Source organism: Equus caballus, chromosome 19, assembly GCF_041296265.1.
Source record: "Equus caballus isolate H_3958 breed thoroughbred chromosome 19, TB-T2T, whole genome shotgun sequence".
Taxonomy (NCBI): domain Eukaryota; kingdom Metazoa; phylum Chordata; class Mammalia; order Perissodactyla; family Equidae; genus Equus; species Equus caballus.
Genome location: NC_091702.1, coordinates 9,168,472 through 9,188,563, shown reverse-complemented (window position 1 = coordinate 9,188,563; position 20,092 = coordinate 9,168,472). Strand labels below are relative to the sequence as shown.

At 47.3% G+C, this 20,092-nt stretch overlaps 1 long non-coding RNA gene across 1 annotated transcript; it reads right to left on the bottom strand.

Moving 5' to 3' along the window:
* Window positions 1-17,228: 17,228 nt before the first annotated feature.
* Window positions 17,229-19,847, bottom strand: LOC138918947 (uncharacterized). The gene is made up of 3 exons (XR_011428722.1): window positions 19,624-19,847; window positions 18,628-18,715; window positions 17,229-18,333 (listed from the first exon to the last, which is right to left on the bottom strand). It is a non-coding gene; the product is annotated as an uncharacterized lncRNA (long non-coding RNA).
* Window positions 19,848-20,092: the final 245 nt, after the last annotated feature.

Genomic DNA, 20,092 nt, shown 5'->3' with positions numbered 1-20,092 from the left:
AAAGCTTGAACTTGACTTAGGTTAATTGAGGGAATAACGTAATAAGTAGTCTTCTGGAATAGAAATACAAGACTAGCATCTACTAAATAGACCAACTCAGTATTACAAACGAATGAGAAAATATTTTGCTGTTTAAAACTGGCAATCATTTATATATTAGGAAATTACTTTGGTCCTCAAAAAAAAACTGCTTCAGCATAAAAGAAATTATACAAATACATACATACCCCTACATACTTATCCTAAAGTCAAGCCTTTGGTACTTAGAAGTAAAATAAAACATAAATCGCTATTGCTTATTGAGAATGGCTATGTTAATGCCACTCTAAGTTCTATGCAAGCCTTTCACGAGCCAACAGGCAAAAATGTTAGAGATTCTCTGTAGCGGGATGGAGATTCTGCCAGCAAACAAGGGGAGTGGGTGAGAACAGCTGTTTGAATGTGACTCACCGTCTGCTCTGACTTCTGACCCCACTATGTTTTTAACTGCAGGGCTTTCTTAAGTAATTGCGAGATCCACCGACTAAGGTTTCCAGCATAGAGTTTTCAAGACCACCACCACATGTCGCAGGGACACAACCATCAGAATCAAACAAGAAACTCCCAGTCCTACTGAGCAACATGAGAAGACCAGGCAGCGTGCACCTAACAAGGCCGTGCACGCTTCATGACTCAGATGATGACATCTGCGAGCTTCAACCAGAAACTGATAGCACACGCTCTGGAGACAGGCGGCTCCAAGTCTGAATCCCAGTTTCAAAGCCTCCTTTCACCACCTGTGAGCTGTGAGAGATCCTGGGTAAATCACTTCACCTCTCAGTGCCTTTATTTCTACAGAGATACAACGGGGACAACATGGCACCTACCTCAAAAGCTGTTACGACAATGAAAATTAGGTGATGCATATCAAGTACTTGGAAACGCTGCCTGGCATTTTATACATAGTCGATAAATGTCAGCCATTATTATTATTACCAGTAATAGTGGTTTCTTTACTTCTCCTCCAATCCAGAAATCCCACTTCTGGAAATCTACCCTGGAGAAATAATCCAAACTACAGTACAGGCACAAAAATACTTAGTACCATGTTATTTACAATGGTGAAAAGTTAGAGAAACCTAAAGGTACACTAATAAGGAAGCAATTGAGTCATTTATCCAATATCCATCCAGCAAAATATTACTCCGTAACTAAGAATACATTAGAAACACAGTAAAGAATTATGGAGCAAAATGGCTATGTGTTTATACAATTATACAAAGCGAAAAGAGCCAAAATTTAAAACTATATGTGCATCATTATAACAATCTAAAATTATACTTAAAGTGCATACTAAAAAAACTAAAGCAAGTAATACACCAAAATCATCACAGTGGATGTGAAGATAATATTTGGGGTGAATTTTTTTCTTTTCTGTATTATCACATAGTCATATTACTTTTATAATTTTCAGATTATTTTTAAATGTTTAACTTGCTACAGACTTATTTTAAGACTAATTAAATAGGGTTGGGAAAATGGTAACAAAAGTTAAACCACAAATATATTACTGAAATGGTTAAGAATCAAAGTAGAAATTAAGAATAAAACAAGTGCTTGAAATATTAACACTCAAAATAAAGATATTATTTAAGAAACTGAGTCCCTAATGAGTTACCCAGTATTTAAACTGGACAGAGTCCAGGGACCACTTACATCTGAGACTGAATGATAGACATATTTTTTATTGTAAAATGACTGTCAGGGAAACGAAATGATTTAAGAGAAATGAAGACATTGCGCTGTTTTTTAGTCTTGGAAAAGCTATCTCCTGTAACAAAACCTAAATTAGTCTCGGTAACAAAGTAACATAGTAATAAATGCCTTTCCATTGAATAAATCAGACCTTATATATAACATATCTTTTCATTGTTTTAAAATGAGTCCATTTAGATAAGGTATGACAGAAATAACGTTTTACAAATTGGGGAGGAAATGGTCGATGAACATTTTATGAATTCCAGAAAATATCTAAATAGAAGGGAGGAAGGAAACAGATTTCTAACCAAACTCACTATTGTCCAAATCTGTTAGCTCAGGGCTAATCTTCCTCACCAAAAAAAAAACGGGGGGGGGGGGGCGGGCTCATCTCTCCAAGTAGATGGAATGCTCCCTGAGGGCAGAGAATGCACTGCTTGATCTTCAGGCATCAGAGAGAGTTTAACACTGTTTTCCACACGTGGCAGACTATATAGAAAATGCTGGTTTAACTGAACTGAACATCTGAAATAATCCGTTCAGAAGAGGCACCAAGGTCAGCAGTCAACTCAAAAAGGTTCCTAAACACAGGATGGGGGCAAGGGGAGGGGGCTTATTAAGGGGGAAGTGCTCCTTGCCTTTTGGCAGAAATCTTAATGTGCCACTTTAAACCAAAATAATGTGAATTTTCTCTTAAACCATAAGGCATTTGTCCATACTAAATCCACAGGCCTCTTGTACATCAGTAATGTGGGAACCCAACATTTACTAAGAGCAGCTGTAACGTCTGAGAGCAGATCACTCGTGCCACTCGTTATTTATTTATTCAGAGCTATATCTAATTTCAGAAAGGATCCAGTGAAACGTACATAAGTACATATACCACAACAAGATAAAATGACATACCTAAGAGGAGAAAGAGAAAAATGGGACAAAAGAACGCTGAATGCAGGAAAGAGAGGCTGTCCTGGGAGTAGGTTCATGCACCAAATTAATGTATTCTATAAAATTCTGCACATTTGCTCGAGGAAGGTCAGAGGTTTGGCTCTAAGAATTCTAGCAGCCAACAAAAACAGGACGATCCAATCAGTTACACGAGTCAGCATCTTAAGATAAAAATAAAAGCTATCAGAGAACTCTCTCCCCCTTGGTCCTCATAAGAGGAAACTACATCGTGTAACAAATCAAATACTCAACGACATCCTTGCAGCTGACTTGTCACAGCTTCGGAAGACCATCCCTCTTAATGACCCTCCCAGGCACATGACAGCACACAAGTCAAATCAATGCAAATGATGAAGAGGAAGGCAACCCACCCAAGGAAAGGGTCCACTACACAGCCCCTGCAGGTCTAGCTTTATCAGAAACAGATTTCATTCCACCTAGACTAACCTAAAATCCAGAGGCTTCATGCATCCACTTACCTTGAAATTATAAACAAAACTTGATGCACAAGTCCATTTCTCGGAGGGATACGTTTGTAGTTTCATAACATCCTCAGAGAAGCATGACTCAAGAAAGGATAAGAGCCCCTGATCTACAGCACTAGACTGTGTGCATCCTTCAGGCATCCCTCCACAAGCACTTTCTCTTCGGAGATTTGGAGAACTGCTGAGCCTCAAGACCGCAGCTCCTGACAAGCATCTGATGGGTGCTCCTCTCTGATGTCAATGTGGAACTCTGAGCTTAACCACTGGCGAGGCTGTGTCTCAGCCGTACAAGACAATGATACGTGACCTTTCAGACCATAATGCCCACAAGCACATGGAGCACCTAACAATCTGCTCTTCTGGGCAGCTTTCCGCTATAAGCATTCACAAAGTTACCTCAAAGGACTGGTGATATTTCCTCTAGATAACATAAAAAGTAAAAACAAAAACCCATCTTTTGCTTGCGGATAAAAAATTACAGGTAAGCACAAAAAAATCATTTTCCTACATAAACGTTATTTTTTAATTTTAAAGATAACCTTCCCACGTCAGTTGATACAATTTGAGCTATGTTCTTTTTTGCCTTTTTGTTGTCTTCATCTTTTGCTATACCGCAACACAAGCACTGCCATAGCCTTAGACACACACACACACACACACAGTCAACCACCCACCCATAGTATCGTGGTTAGAATGTCTCAAGGGCCCAAGGCCATCAAGTGAGGAAGCTGGCCTGTAGGGCCACCGAGACAAGGCCCTTTAAGATCTCACCCATCTAGAAGTCACAGGCATCCAGAGTCTGGTCCTCAGCATAACAAGGCCAAACACATATCTTTATCAAACATACACACTTGAGTAGACTCAAGAGAACTAACTCATCCTAACCCAACTAGAAGGGACTGAAATGCAAATGACAATACCAATTTACTAATTAATCAAAGAGAATATCCCTTCTCACTAATCAGAAAATTCACATCTGAAGCCACAACGCTGCTTGCCTAATGCTAGGATACGAGGTATCCTGGATTGATAGTCAATTCACCAGAAGTTAGACCAAAGAGAGACAGAGAGTTTGGGGAATAACCAATGAATTATCCAACCTACACCTTTTTAGGGACAAAGTTGTCCCTTTCACATGCAGGTCTCCTTCCCTTGGACATCATCGCCCTAACACTGCAGGCTTCTTGGTCTGTGAGCTTTCTTCCTCCACAGCCTTCTCTCCATTAGGAACTTCTCTAGAGAGGGTACAATACAACTGATGAGGGGGTGCCGTACATGCATCATTAGCCTTGTTTCAGATCAAAATCTCCCAGATAAAGCTGCTCAAGCCACCCACCCGAGGCCACAGCTGGATAAGGCAGAGCAGAGATTCAAAGCCAGATCTCAAGCCCAAGCCCCCTTTCGAGCTTGCAGTAAATCACTGCTTTCAAGTGTCTTCCCACAGCTTCCACCTCCCAGCCTGATTGAAATGCCCCTCCTCAGGGTCCCCTAACACCCTAAGCACCCCATGGCACTAAGTGCTGGTACACAAATCTCTCACTACACTGAAACGTTCTGAGGATGGGGATCATAGCTCACTCATCTCTGTATCCCTCGTGTGCTATCCATCTATCCAGATAAATATGCAAACTAATTTGTCAGTGGTTTAATATGAAGGTCACCAAACTGAAGGCCTTGAACTCGCTGTGTAGGATTAGGAAGGTCACAACTTCTCCAGCCATCAACAAACATCTCATCTAAAACATGGGATGAAATGGATATATGAGGTGGCTTTAGGTCCCTTCTGGATCTAAAAAGCACTAGCACTATAGACGGGCCCTGGTTTTTTATAGCCTATCTTAGCAGTTTGAATTATTAGAAATAAGTTAAACTCGTTGGTCTTCTGTACCACTCAACAGGAAGCATATACATAAATAATAGTTCAGAAAAAGCTTCCTCTTTTCTCAAAGGAGATAACTATCATTTACACCAAAATCAAACAGTGGCACCCTCCTCTGGTGAGTGTTCAAGGAGCTGAACACCACAAAAGGCAAGAATTTGATGGTGGGATTTTCTTTGAATAAAAGAAAAATCAGAGAGAAATTACCACCTAATATTCTTTGTTATTATCATATTCCCAATAGCAACTAACTCACTCCTTTTTACAGCACTTTCCTCATTTTGCTCTAAAACAAAGCCAAAATGAATGAACTGGCTCCATACTGCAGGAGGTTAGAAATAGAAAATTATTTTTAAGGGTACTGATTATATTAATTATTTTGCAAACAGCAGGCTTTCTAATGTAAGGCACAATGGAAAGCATTTCATAGTTTGGCTAACAATGATCATCTTCTTGTTTAGCATTTAAGAACTTAATGAAAAGCCCTGTACATGTAAAATACTCCTGGTTAAATAAGAGCATTTATCATGTCCCTTTTCTGGATGGTATATTTACTGGAGGATAGTACTGGAAATTTTTCAATCTGAAATCTGCTTGGGTCTGAAACTTTCAGGTTTTAGAATATCAACTTAATAGAAAACTTAAAATACCCATTCACTTACACGTGCGGGCTCAAAATATGTCAATATAGCACAGCCAAACAAGTACAACCCAAAGTTCCACAACATTAATAGTATATCCAGACCTTTCAATTAAACACAAAACTGTGCTAAGGCCAGAAGCAGACTATCATCTGCCAACAATTTTAATGTAAAACGTATACAGTAAATATAAGCTTTGCTGAATGGTTTACGACAGTCCAGGCACATAAAATGAAAATATGCACATTCTAACTCAAACCAAGGAAACAAATCAGTCATTATACTGGCGACCTCATCATTAAGGTGTGTCTTCCTCAAGTACACAGCATGTCTGTCAATCAAGTTCACATCCTCCTCCTCCTGTGAGGGGAAAGGAAGCCCACACTACACCAGTGGCTGCGAATCACAACCAGCGAGAAACCCTGAGTAGCAAAGCCAGAATACAGAAAGGGCTGGGGCGGGCGGAAACAGGAGAAACTGACTTCAGCTCTACCAAATACACTTTCCAACTAAGTTTGTCACTCCTGGTAAAGTTGGTTCTACAAGGCAGGAAAACACACTGTCCTGGAAAGAGGAGCAGAGCAATGGGTGAAGTGATTTTGCGTCGAAGATGCAGATAAGCTAACCAATTGAAAACTTTCTCAACGTCCACCCCAAACAAAGACTGAAGAACAAGCAAGCCCTTGAAAAGGAGAGACATGCCCTACCGCCCATCCAGATGCCAGAAGGGCAAAGAAGAGAGGTGGGGGAAAAGTTGGATGGGAGCATGGGGGTGTGGGGGAGGGGGAAATGGCGAAGGAGGGCGGGCATGAGTAAGAAATTATGCTGCAAAAAAACAAAAAAAAAGTATTCAGCAATAAACTGTCACAAACTGTCAAACTGAGAGAGATGAGGCCGGCCTGGGGCTCTGTGGAGCGCGGCGCTGCGGCCACCTGTGCCACTCACCCCGCCTGAGCCCATGCCCGAGGACCAGAGCCAAGCCCCGCCTCGACCTCCAGGAATCCGAGCCCCGCGCACAACCAGGGCGCCACAGAAATGCGGGAGAGAGACCTGACTCGGCCTCTACCTTCGCCTCTGGCTCTGAGACAACCCCAAATAAAGGGGTTTAGCAGCAAGGACACCTCTTCGCGCTCACGCCGGCCAGGGCGTGGGGGTGAGATCCGAGCGCCGCCACCCCTGCAAAGGCCGGAGGCAGCTCGGTGCCGCTCCCCGATCCAGCCAACGCGGGCGGCCGGCTGTCACCTGGCCGCACTGCACCCGCCAAGTTAATGGAGTCGGGAAGCAGCGCAGAGACGCCCCTCGGGCGCCTCCTCGGGGCGCAGGCAGGGCACGGAGTCCCAGCTCCTTCACTCACCCTGACTCGCCTCTGAAGATTCTGTCCCTTTCCCTAACGAAGCATCACAGACACTTTCTTCCGTCTTTGTGCCCAGCTCAGCCCAAACCTCAGAACTGAAGCTCTGAGGCCCCGGGCCAAAGGCCACCCCAGAAACCACTCACTCTTCCCGCGAAGCCCGCACGGACACCGCTGGGCTCCAGCCCTGGGGAACCTCACAAGTCACGAGGCACGAACCCGGCTGTGGACGGCCCTCCCTCCCCCAAACGGGATCCAGCCGTGTTTTGGGCAACTTGAGCCGCATTTGAACGAGTGGTCTTGTCCAGCCGGCACCAGGTCATCACCACGCCTCTCGCACCCAGGTCCTACCCCGCGGCGCAGGCAACGTCCTGGTGTACACACACACACTCACACAAGCACACCCTGTCAAACAAAGCCCCGGAGAACTCCTACCTCGCCCCCGTGCCTGTCGAAGATCCCGAAGATGGACGGGTGCGACTTGTTGGCCAGGTCCGTGAGAACTTCGAAGCGGTCCTCCATGTGGTCTCTCCGGCCCTGGATGGAATACCCGGCCACGTTGTGGCTCTTGAACTGCCAGGTCTTGGAGAACTCCGCCTCCAGCACGTCGAGGCCCCCGAGCCGCTCGTTCTGCACCATCTCGGCCACCTTGCCCTTGACCATCTTCACGCCGTCCCGGCTGGACTTGACGATGGTCTTCACCTCGTCCGTGTGGAAGAAGTAACTCCACAGCGCCAAGCTGATGCACAGCAGGAAGAGCGTCTCGGGTCTCAGCTAGAAGTAGCGCATGAGGCGACCCAGCAGAGACAGCAAAGTCATTGTATCCTCGCTAGAGCCCGACCACCAGCACGCGCGCGCCCCGAAGGCTCGCCGGTCCGGAGCGGGGGGGACGGCCCGCGGGAGGGGCAGCAGGAGGCTGCGGAGCCGAGCGGGGGGCGGACGACGGCGGCTCGGCGCGGCCCGGAGAGCAGATGCAGCCTCCATTTTGTCTCCCGGCCTCGCGGCCCGAGGCCCGCGCCCTGCGCACCGGCGCCCGCGCCCGCCGCCCGCGCCGCCTCCCCTTCCTGCACCCCTTTGTGAGGCGGCGGCGGCGGCGGCAGTCAAGCGAAAGTTGCGCCGGGCGGCTCGGCCGCGGCGGGCGGGAGAGTCCAGGGGCGCCGGCGCGCGCGCGGCCCCTCCGCGGGCCCCTCGCCGCTCGCGGAGCGGTCAGCAGGTGAGGCGGCGCGGGGCGCGAGAGCCGGCGGGGAGCGAGGCGAGTCCCCTCGGCCGCCGCTGTAAGGGAGCGCTGAGCCGCGAGCCCGCCGACCCCTTCAGACGCCGGCCCCCCGAGAAAAAAAGTTTTGCGGGAGCCTGGGCAGAGGCGGGGTCCGCGGAGCCCGGCGACGCAGCACGATGGGCGCGGAGCCGCAGGCGGCCGGCGGCTCTGCGTGCTTCTCCCGGCAGCTCGCGCTCCGCTCGGCTCGACTCGGCTCGGCGTCGCCCGCGGGCCCGCTCCTCGGCCCGGCTCGCGCTCGCCCCGCCCCGCGCGCTCGCCCCGCCCCGCGCGCTCGCCCCGCCCCGCGCGCTCGCCACGCCCCCCGCGCGCTCGCCACGCCCCCGGAGCCGGGACTCGAGGCCCCGGGGCTCCGGGCGAGCTGTCAGAGGCCAGGGAGCCTCGGCGGCGGCCGGCGCACACGCAGCTCCGGGCGGCCCAGCGAAGCGAGTGCGAGGCGAGGGGCGCGTCCACGACCCAGCTCGAGCAGACGCTGGTTCCTCCTCCCGCGCGGGCTCCCGGGACAATACGACACTGACCCTGGTCGTCGTCACGCTCCTTGCCCGGGAGCCGCGGCCGCCGGCTGGAAAGCAGAGGCCCGGCCGTGAGCGCCCCCGTCCGGCAGGCCGCGCGGTAGCGCCGTCCCCGCGTCGCCCGCATAAGGCAAGCGAGAAGGGACGCACGTCTGCCGCCTCGGAAAGCGGGGCGGAGCGGGCCGGCCGCTGGGGTTCGGTGGCGGGGGCCTGCCCGGATCCCCCGAGGCGAGGAGGATCGGGGCCTCGCAGCCTCCTCGCGACGGGCCAAGACCCTCTGGAGGAGGACAGCAAGTGAGGACTGGGGCGCCTGGAGGTCGCTAAGATTCTCGCCCCCGGAGGGCGAGGAGGGGCTGCCTCTGCGAGCTGCCGCCCGCGAGCAGGGGACTCCGGCCCGGAGGCTCCCCTGGGCGCTGCCGTTCCCCGGAGGGACAGGGAGCCTCCCAGCGTGGCCGGCGCGGCCAGTCTTCCTCAGCAAAAAGAGGAGGATTGGCGGCAGATGTTAGCTCAGGTCTAATCTTCCTCAAAATAAATAAATAATTACAGAGATAGATCAAGGATAGTTGTTTTCCGAATACAATTTTTATACCATTGCACCAAGTGTTTACATAAACCCAACTTATCCTAAGAATCTTGCATCTGATTGCCCTAGGCTTCTCTAGGAGAATCTTCAAACAAGCTTCCTAAATTATAATCTTAATCTAAATCATCACCTAAATTTTTTTATCCTAATTAACACACATCAACATTCTAGCTAATTTATAATATGAAACATTGTGAATAGTTGAATAATCCTGCTTAAAACCCTTAAATGACTTCTCATTGCTCTTAGAATAAAGACAAAAGTCTTAGCTATGGCCTTCCTCTCCTTCTCAGCCTTATTCCACACCCCCTGCTCCCTCAGCCCACCCACTTCAGCCACATTTGCCTCCTCACACTTCCTGTAAAGCATCAAGCTCCCGCTTGCCTCGGGCCTTTCTTCCTGCAGTTCCGTTTAGCTGGAACGCTGGCCTTCCCAGGCCCACTCTCCCACCCACACTCCTAACTGGTGTGCCTCAGGCCTCAGCTCACACATCCTTTCCTAGAGCCTTCCCGACTCTGCAACCTGAGTCAGCTGCCTCTTGCCCCGCCTCATGGCAACGTGTACTTTTACTTCAGAGTGCTCATCAAAGTTGTAAACACATATTTTTTGTGAGTTTTTACAAATTAACATCTGTTTCCCCCCACTCTCACTATGATTTATATGCTCCATGAGGGCAGGAATGTGTCTGTTTTGTCCTCCATGGTAACTCCACCACCTAACACACTGCCTTGCACACAGTAGGCATACTGTAAATGTCTGTTCATGAATGAATGAAGTTATTCTGAAATCATCATTTCAGCCCAACTCCAATTTTCTCTACTATTGCTGGTGATAAATGAAACACATTAATGTGCCTTTGAATCCCAGATAACAATAAAAAAAAAAGTCAAAGAATAGCTCACCCATTGGTTAGTTGAAAATTGATTTTACTAACAGATGGAAAACATCAAAGGCCATTCAGATGCTTTTACTTTTTTTTTTTACATCTTTGCTCATCTTCTCTTAAGATTATATTTTCATTACAAAGGGAAATTCTTTGCAAGAGCAAACATCTTTTCAAAATGAGTGTCCTGTGTCCATTTTTCTACTAAGATATTTGTCTTTACTTCTACAGTGTAAAAGGTTTTTAATATATTAAGGCTATCATTCCAGTTGTAAAGATATTTCCCATCTTGTCATTTACCTTTCTATTGTTTACAATGCTTTGAAATATAAGGAGCTTTATTTGATTTCATTTTTGTTGTTTATATTTTCTTTTTATAAGGCGAATTCTATCTTTTCCTTCAAAATTTGTGCTGTTTATGTCATGCTTAGAATGGGCAAGTAAGCTTTTTATTCCTCCATGCACAGCAGAATCTGCAATGCACCCAGGGTACTTTTCTCCAGCTATTTTTCCCACCACCCCCAAGACAATGTAGAGTATAACTCATTCATTTACTCATTCCTCTATTTATAACTTTGTCATTTATTCGGCACCAGGAACCTGGAAAACTGACACAATGCCTATCTTCATGGAGCCTGTAGTGAGAAGAACCAATCATAAATATACTACAAATAGACAAATGTCATTAACAAAAGCATACGCGTACAGTATTAATTCCTGTGGTGAACTTGCTGATTGTAAAGTCACGCTTAAGGGGCTGAGGGCCCTTCTATAATGGAAGGAATTGCCATTCTCGGGTTGGCCCTCCCTTTTCCAGAGTTCACTACTTCCACCATGTTGATCTCTTGTCACGTCCACCCCAAATCACAAGCCCATCTCCACCACTCAAGTTATTTAACCTTTTTGTACCTCGATTTTCTCATCAGTAAAATAGATATACTTATCACACCTAATCTATAGGTCATTTTAAGGATTACAGGAGCTAATATACATGAAGCGCTTAGAAGAGTGCCTGGCACATAGTAAGCACCCAATAGAAGTGAATTATTATTAGTTGAAGGACGTGAATAGATACAATAAGTTTATAGGCAACTCATAAATACAGAGCAGGGTATGATAAGACCCTGCCTGACAGAAGACCTTATGAGGATTCTGAGGAGGAGGCAATCGTACCTGGTTAGAGGGATCAGGAAGGCCTCGTGAAGGGGGGATGGGGCATTTGGGATGGCAGGGTTTGGACGTGCAGAAAAAGGGGGGTAGGACTGGGGGTATAGACTTCCAGAAGGAAGGAATGGCACTCATTCTGTCTGCTCACTGTGTTTCAAAAAGAGGAAAGCTTAGAGGACTAGCAGGAGGGAAAGCAGGATTGGTCCCATGGCACTGTATTTCGAAGAGCTTTGAATAATAAGTTTATATTACTTCATTGGTCATACAGAGAGGCTGGCAGTTTTCGAAAGGGGAACAGTAGCAAGATCGGAATCCGGTTACTAGAATGTGATTAAATCTACTCAAATCCATCATGGTAATAGGAAACGTTTCCTCAGAACTTACACATTGTATTTGCACACCCATGTTCATAGCAGCACTATTGACCAGAGCCAAGAGGTGGAAGCAACCCGCATGTCCATTGACGAATGAAGGGACAAATAAAATGTGGTATATACATAACACGATGGAATATTATTCAGCTTTAAAAAGAAAGGAAATACTGTCACACGCTGCGACATGGATGAACCTGGAGGACGTTACACTAAGTGGAATAAGCCAGTCACAGAAAGACAAACACTGTATGATTCCACTTACACTATGCGGTATCTCGAGTAGTCAAATTCCTAGAAACATAAAGTAGAATGGTGATTGTCAGGGGCTGTGGGAGGGGTTAATGGGGGGTTGTTCTTTAATGGCTATAGTGTGTCAACTTTGCAAGGTAGAAAAGTTCTGGAGATTCGTTGCACAACAATGTAAACATTCTCAACCTAATGAACTGAACGCTTAAAAATAGTTAAGCTGGTAAATTTTATGTTTTTTACCAGAATAATAAAAATAAAACGTAGATTTGCTGCTGGCGACTTCAGCTTTTGCCACTAATAAGCTGATTTGGAGTCCTTTTTGAAAGAAGAGTCAGCCTTATCAACGTTCATTTAGGAATCAATAGTGTCAGGTGCCTCTTTTCCCCAGTCGTCCTTTGAAACGGGCTCATCACAGCTGGACTTGGTGGCCCCACAGTCACAGTCCTAGGGAAGGTGAGCGCAAACCAATGCGACTTTAGTGCCAGAGTATCTAGAATGACATTAAGAAACAGTAGGTCTCAGAGGTTGGGACAGCCACAACGTGAAGTGACTGCATTTAGGACACATGCTGAAATCCTGGGTACACTTCTGGGCGGAGAAGTTGTGAGCAGACATAAAGTAAGTGTGCTTGCTGGGTGAGACCCAGTTGGAAGTTGAAGAAAAGACCTGATTGCAGTGATTATGTGCCTGAATCTAATTTTAAAATATCCTGAACCTTACAACAGAAAAATCCTGTGGTTTGGTAGCTTAAGAGGGGAGCACATTTTTATTTGAGATTCATCCTGTTGACCTTAAAAATAAAACAGCCAATTATATTACCTTCAAAACAAGTTTACTTGGGAATAGCCAAAGACTAGCAATTCAGGTTATGCATGCTGTGGGAATCACGGCAAATCCAACGAACAAGGGAGAGGGACGTTATTTTATAAAGAAAAAGGAGAAATTTGGGAGGGGTTGTTTTGCAGGAAAGTCCATTGGAGAAAAGCAAGCATTCAACGATGGTTTCTCATGCTGAGTGTTGTTGGGGTAGCCAATTTCTGTTTTGGATACAAGGCACATTTCTTCCTGTAATTAACGAGTCTTTCCTTTTAACGACTTCCGTTGGGGTCTGTAATTGACTATCTTTCCTGTAATTTAGGTCCAGTGGTGTTCCTGGGGGCTCACCCTTCTGGCCTCCTGACTCCATTTTCAATGAGGGTTTCCCTTATCAATCTTCACAGTCCCAAAGGGTAACAGATACCGAACAATAAAGCCTCCTCGTCATTCACACAGATAATTCTCACCGGGGATGAGGGCAAGGAGGAGAGAAAAGAACATTTATGAGAATTAGATCCGAGGAAGAGGGAGATGTAGTTTGACCAAGCATATTGTTCAAGCTCCCTTTTTAAATGAAATGTGAATGTAACAGGTTGAGTTAAAAAGAAGTAGATCCTTTTACAAAGAATTGTTTTTTATGTTTTGCTCTTGTAGCCTTGAGAACAAAACAACAAAGTGAAAAGGTAACTTCCCTCCTCCTCTCTTGGGGAGGAAGAGCCTCCAGACCTCGGGCTCTGGGCCTCTGGGTCCCTCACACAGGAGGGCACTGACAGCTCTTCAGTGCTGGGAGCTTATTCCACAGACCACCCCGGCGGTGGTTTGGAAGGTCTGTGCCTGTGGAGAGAAGGGGCCTGGAATGGGGGTGGGACAGAGAGTTTTCAGAGAGGTGGAGCACCAAGGGGTAGGACCCTAGCACCCTGGGGCGGGGGGTGCTGTGTGAATTCCTGAGGATGGAGCACCAGGTTCATGACCTTGGGAGCCCAGGCCAGGCTCAGAGGTCCAAGCTGGGGACAGAGGGAGTGGATGCCACGTCAGGATCGTCTGCTGCCTCAGGGTGCAGCCAAGAGTGAGCTGACCTGGGCCCAAAGCCGGGTGAGCAAGCCCTGCTTCTCTTGCATTCGGGGTTCCTTAAGACCCTGGTTGACAGCGCTGCTCTACAACAGTCATAATCCCCAAGCACGCACTTTCAGAGACCCCATCTTACATCATATAAAAGGTACTGAAATGCACCTGTGTCCCACATTAAATAAAATTTTTGTCCAAAACATTTTTTTGAGTTTTCATAATTTTGCTTCCGAGATTTTTCTATGCCTAACTCATTTAATTTATGTTTGGCTCTAATTTCTGAGGAAAATATTGTGTGTATTGTAAAAATTTGTTTTTTTAAGTTTTTTTATTTTCTCTTTTTCTCCCCAAAGCCCCCCGGTACATAGTTGTGTATATTTAGTTGTGGGTCCTTCTAGTTGTGGCATGTGGGATGCCGCCTCAGCATGGCCTGATGAGTGGTGCCATGTCCACGCCCAGGATTCGAACTGGTGAAACCCTGGGCCACCGAAGCAGACTGTGTGAACTTAACCACTCGGCCACAGGGCTGGCCCCTAAAAATTTTTTTGAACTGTTTTCGAATTTGACAGTTTGTTTTGTTTTTTTTTTTGAGAAAGATTGGCCCTGAGCTAACATCTGTGTCAATCCCCCTCTATTTTATATGTGGGACGCCTGCCGCAGCGTGGCTTGACATCGGTCCTAGGTCTGCACCCGGGATGTGAACCTCGGGCCTCCAAGGCGGAGCACACAAACCCAATGGCTCTGACACCGGGCCAGTCCCTGTGGCAGTTTTTTAATACTAAATTTAATTACTAATAAATAGGCAACAATAGAACATTTTCTAAAGTTTAATTAAGCATCGATTAATTGTGATTTGGCTAGTTTTTTTGAAATGAGTGGCCTTTTCTCATCTTCAGGTCTAAGAGATTCTCATAGGCCCTGAAAAGCTCATGGGTCCTGGCACTCCGACTCTAGGGTCTACTCGATAAAGTATTCCTGGATGTGTCGCAGGAAAAGGGAAGGTGCTAGAAGGATGACCAACATTCCATCTATTACCAGCCTTGTTGAGTGGAAAGCTGAAATCGCATTTAATTTAGGATGTTCAAGAAATGCAGTATTTCTTGTCTCCAGTGTCGTGGAAGGATCCATGCCTGAGACACACACTGAAGAGAGTAGCTACAGGGGGCACAGCTGTAAAAGTTTGGGAAGCCCTGACCTGGTCAGTCTTACTCCAAGGGTCTTCAGGCAGTACCTGAAAAAGGTGCTGACTGGGAGGGGCTGGCTGTCCTGATGGCCCATGTGAGGTGCCCATACATCAAACTCACCCACTAGTTCCCAAACTGTTTTGAATAGTTGCACGAATTTTGAAGTTATTAGCCTCCAAGAGTAAATATCTCTCTCTATTTTGGTGATGAAGATTAGCCCTGAGCTAACGCCTGCTGCCAATCCTCCCCTTTTTGCTGAGGAAGAGTGGCCCTGAGCTAACATCTGTGCCCATCTCCCTCTATTTTCTATGTGGGATGCCTGCCGCAGCATGGCTTGACAAGCTGTGTGTAGATCAGCTCCCCGGATTCGAACCGGCAAATGCCAGGCTTCCAAAGGGGAGCACAGGAACTTAAACCATGCGCCACCGGGCCGGGCCCCAAGAGTAAATATTTTTAAGGACAAAACTCACTTAGCTGGATGTTTGCTAGTGTGTTTAATTTAATTTTATGTTATGCTTATTGCTTGTGTGCTTGTGGTACATAGGTTAAAATGCTGATTTACAAGAGGATATTTTAATTTAGCAAGCTGGCTGTGGTATAAAGTTTTAATTTTCTTTAAAAAATGTAAATTTGCATACCACATAAAATCAAGTGGTGGTTCTGTCTAGCAGCAAGGAAGTAAACTCGAGAGTCTTGTTTGTCCAGATTGATGTATTGTGTCTTGATGACCTGCTCTACTTGGCACCAACACTTTCCCCCAGTGTGTGTTAGTCTCTGCTCTCAGCATGCGATGCTTCTTTGTAAGAGAAAATGATATACTGTCTTACCCCAGGTCCTCTAGAAAACAGAGCCTGAGGCACAACTAATGTGCAAACGCGATACCAGGAAGCAAGAGCAAGAGAAGCAAGAGCAAGGGTCAGTCACGCCATTCGGCTCTCAAGCAGCTGTATGGGAACCTTACTTCTCAGAACAGTTCGTGGGAGGGAGGGCAGGGAGAAAGGAGAAGTATTCATTTTTCTGCTTCTTCACATTTACTCTCTCTCAGTGGTCAAAGTTAGCCCCAAGGGGCACTCACTTCTGCATTCTTCCTAATTGTTTCCTGGCCCTCTGGGCAGCTGTTGGACACACCAAAGCCTTTGTCAGCAGAAGGGCCTTCCTCTGAGTGAGCTATAGGTCGAGGGAGAGCCAGCAAGATGAGGGCAAGACCCAGGGACACTCCTGCCTGCCTACCTGCAGCCTCAGGACTTGCCTGGTCAAACCAGCACGTGTCAGGAATGCTAGGCAGGTCCTGAGGTGTGTCATGCCTCAGTCGTGACCGTGAGGCCCCAAGGGAGCAGATGAGAGGGATACGGGGTGAGGCATGAGGTGAGGTGCTAATGAGTTGTTCTGTGAGCACAAGGGACTGGGAGCAACTGCTGCAGAGAGCCCAGCTGGCACCCTGGCGGAGTGCTGTAAGCCCTACTTCCGAGGTGAGCTTGTTGAGAGCCTCCCTCCAAAAATGATCCAGACCTTCTCTCTAAGCCGTAAGAACAATGTCCATGGCAAGCAACCTTCCCAGAGGGCCATCGGTAGCATTGAGCAGAAAGGCATCTTAGAGGAAAAGTGGGAAGGTTCATAACTAAGTCTAGCACTTACTCCACTAGAAAATAAGTAGAGATCCTTGCAAGGCAGGACAGGTATGTCCCACAAAACATCTTCTCTGGGAGGATGCCTCTTGATTTCAGTGGTTTTTAATATATTTACAAGGTTGTGCAATCATTACCACTATCTATTTCCAGAACATTTTTGTCATCCCAAGAGAAACCCCATATACGTTAGCAGTCAGCCTCATTGGCCCTTCCTCCAGGCCTGTGAACCACTAATCTAATCTATCTCTGTCTCTTTGTTTGCCTATTCTGGACATTCCATATAAATGGAGTCATACAATGTGTAGCCTTTGGCATGTGGCTTCTTTCACTTAGCATATTTTCAAGGACTATCTGTGTTGTAACATGTATCAGTATTTCATTCCTTTTCATGGCTGTCTAAGATTCCACTGTTCATATATAACACATTTTGTTTATCCTTTGATCAGCTGATAGACATTTTGTTTGTTTCCACTTTTTGATACTTCTTGATTTTTAATGCTCAATTCCATACAATGTCATATCTCTTGAAATAATGTTTTCAGCAATATTTATATAGAACGATTTATATTTCTATCCTGAAAACTTAATACAACATTTTAAACAAAAGGAAGAAGGAGAAAAGTAATGATTTATATTCTAAATAAAATTGGTAGAATCACACATAGATATTTTGAAAAGTGTGCTGAGTGTCAATGAAGGGGATGTCTATCTGGGACGTTGCTGGAGCTAAGAAAGAGATCCAAACATCATAGTCATCCACAGTGCATAAAGTTTGTGGTTAAATATTTGGTTTAGTTTCCTCAAAAGCAGAAAATAGAGACAAGGATCCGAGTTTAAATATCTTATTCGGTTAAGGATCTGGGAAACACCGGTAAGGTAGTCAGTGTTGGACACATGCCTCAGAGTTACTCCATCAGGAGAGAGGGAGCAGTGGTCTTTAGCCACCCACTCTGTCGGTCATTGGGTGAGAACTGCTCCCAGGGGGCGTTATTGGAGACATTTCGACCCTGTGACAAAGTCCTAGTCCGGGGACTGTGAGCTCAGTGGACTGTGAAGCCCTCAGGCGGAGTCTCAGGTGCTGGCAGCCGGAACTCAGCAGCTGCAGGAAAGGCCAGGGCCACAGACAGGGTCCACTGCTGCGTGAGTCAGGCTCTCCAGAGAAGCGGAACCGGAAGAACCAACACGTGAAGGGAGTAGAGGAGATCTACTGCAGGAACTGGCTCACGCACTTCCGGAGGCTGAGTCGTCCCACCATCTGCCATCTGCAAGCTGGAGAGCCAGAGAGGCAGCAGAGCCGGTGGTGTCCTTCAGCCTGAGGCCTGAGGCCTGGGACCAGCCCAGTCGGCCAGTGTCATGCCCGGAGTCTGAAGGCTGAGAACCAGGAGCTCTGAGCTGAGGGCAGAAGATGGACATCCTCGCTCAAGAAGGGGGGTGGGGGACAGCCCGGTGGCTGCTGCAGGGGTCAAGTTCGCGCGCTCGGCTTTGGCGCCTGGGGTTCTCTGGGTCAGATCCCAGGCTCGGACCTACGCACTGCTCATCGCGCCATGCTGTGACAGGTGTCCTACATATAAAATAGAGGAAGACGGGCACAGGTCTTAGCTCAGGGCAGTCTTCCTCAGCAAAAAGAGGAGGATTGGCGGCAGATGTTAGCTCAGGGCTAATATTCCTCAGAGAAAAAAAAGAAGAGAGAGAGGGCATTCATCATTCCTCCACCGTTTTGTGCCTTTGGGGCCCTCAGTGGATTGGATGGTGCCCGCACACATTAGTGAGGGCCATCACTTTACGTAGTCTACTCAAGCAAAAGCTAATTTCTTCAGGAACACCCTTGCAGACACACCCAGAAACAATGTTTTACCTGCTGTCTGGGTATCCCTTGGGCCAGTCAAGTTGACACATAAGATGAACCATCACAGCAACATAAGACGTGCAAGCTGTTCACATTGCTGCATACGAAGCAATCATTAATACAAGAATAAGCCTGTTAATTTTTTGGTGATCCGAAAGTCACAATTTGAGACATTTACATTTTAACATGAACATTGTTTATTACATTTGGGCTTTTCACTGTGTAGTGTTGCATTTTAGGAAAAGCTTAAGCATTGACCCGTAGCCGTTACAGTTTTTCCCTTTCAAAACAATGGCAAATAGGACCGGTTGTGTTTGTGGCATTTAACACTGGATTTTCAGGACTGGCGTACTCATGTTCAGAGGGAGACGCCTATTTATAAGCAAATGCTATATTCTAGGTCAGATCTCATTCTGGAAAAAGACACCATCCACGTGCACCTTAGTAGGTGGCAAGTGCTTCACTGAAGAGCCTGCGAGGAGCTGTCAGCGAGGAGCAGAGCTGAGGGCGGAGGGGGCGTGGCTGGGGGCGGGGCGTGGGTGTGCTTCCCACGCTCCCCGCAGTGTAGTCACAGCACCCTCTTTATTCAGCTACCCTTCACTAGCGGACATCTAAACTTGTCTTTTCCTGAAACGTCCCTGGAACCACGCTCACATGACCACGGGAACTGTTTACCAAACAACTTTGTCCCATGAACTTTTACAATAAATCAGAGATGAAGACACAGCAATTTATCAGCTACTGAGTAACGTTGTAACAAATCCTTAGTAAGCCATTTATGAAAGATCTTTCCCAACAATGCATTCATAAAATAAACATCAAAACAGGAGATATTTTTCTTTTTCCCATGGTCTCAAACCCTTGTACCAATGCGGAACACGTGAAGGACGTGTCCCACCCTCACTAGCTGCCGGCTGCCCGGCAGCGCTTCCCCCCGAGGCCGCAGGGCCCACGGCGTGAGGACATCTCGAGTTGGCGGAGGGGCTCCGCGGGTGATCCAGTTACCTCCTCTGTGGCCACGAGACCGCGCCTCTCCGCCGTCACCCGCGGCGCAACTGACGGAGGGCCCCGCGCTGAGCTCCATCGCCGGGCTTGCGGGGAGGCTGGTCCCAGCCAACGAGCGAGGGCTGCAGGGACGCCGGGCACCACGACGGGCCGGGCCTGGAGACAGGCCTGCTCCAGCGCGGGCCGCGGCTCCGGGACTCTGGCGGCCGCGCTGAAGCTCCCTCAGGCTGTGGGCGCCCTGGGACGGCTGCCCAGCCTTCCTCCTGGCTCCTTCCCTCAGTCAGACCCGCAGCAGTTGGACGGGCTCCCAGCTCATCTGCCTTTCTCCCCGTTTTCTCTCACACAGATGTTTCCCCTAATAAAATCCTTTGCCTTCTAATCCCATCTTGGAGGCTGATTCTCAGCAGACCCAGAATAACACACTTTCTTAGTTTAGAACCACTGAATTAGATTCTCTTTACCCAGAATT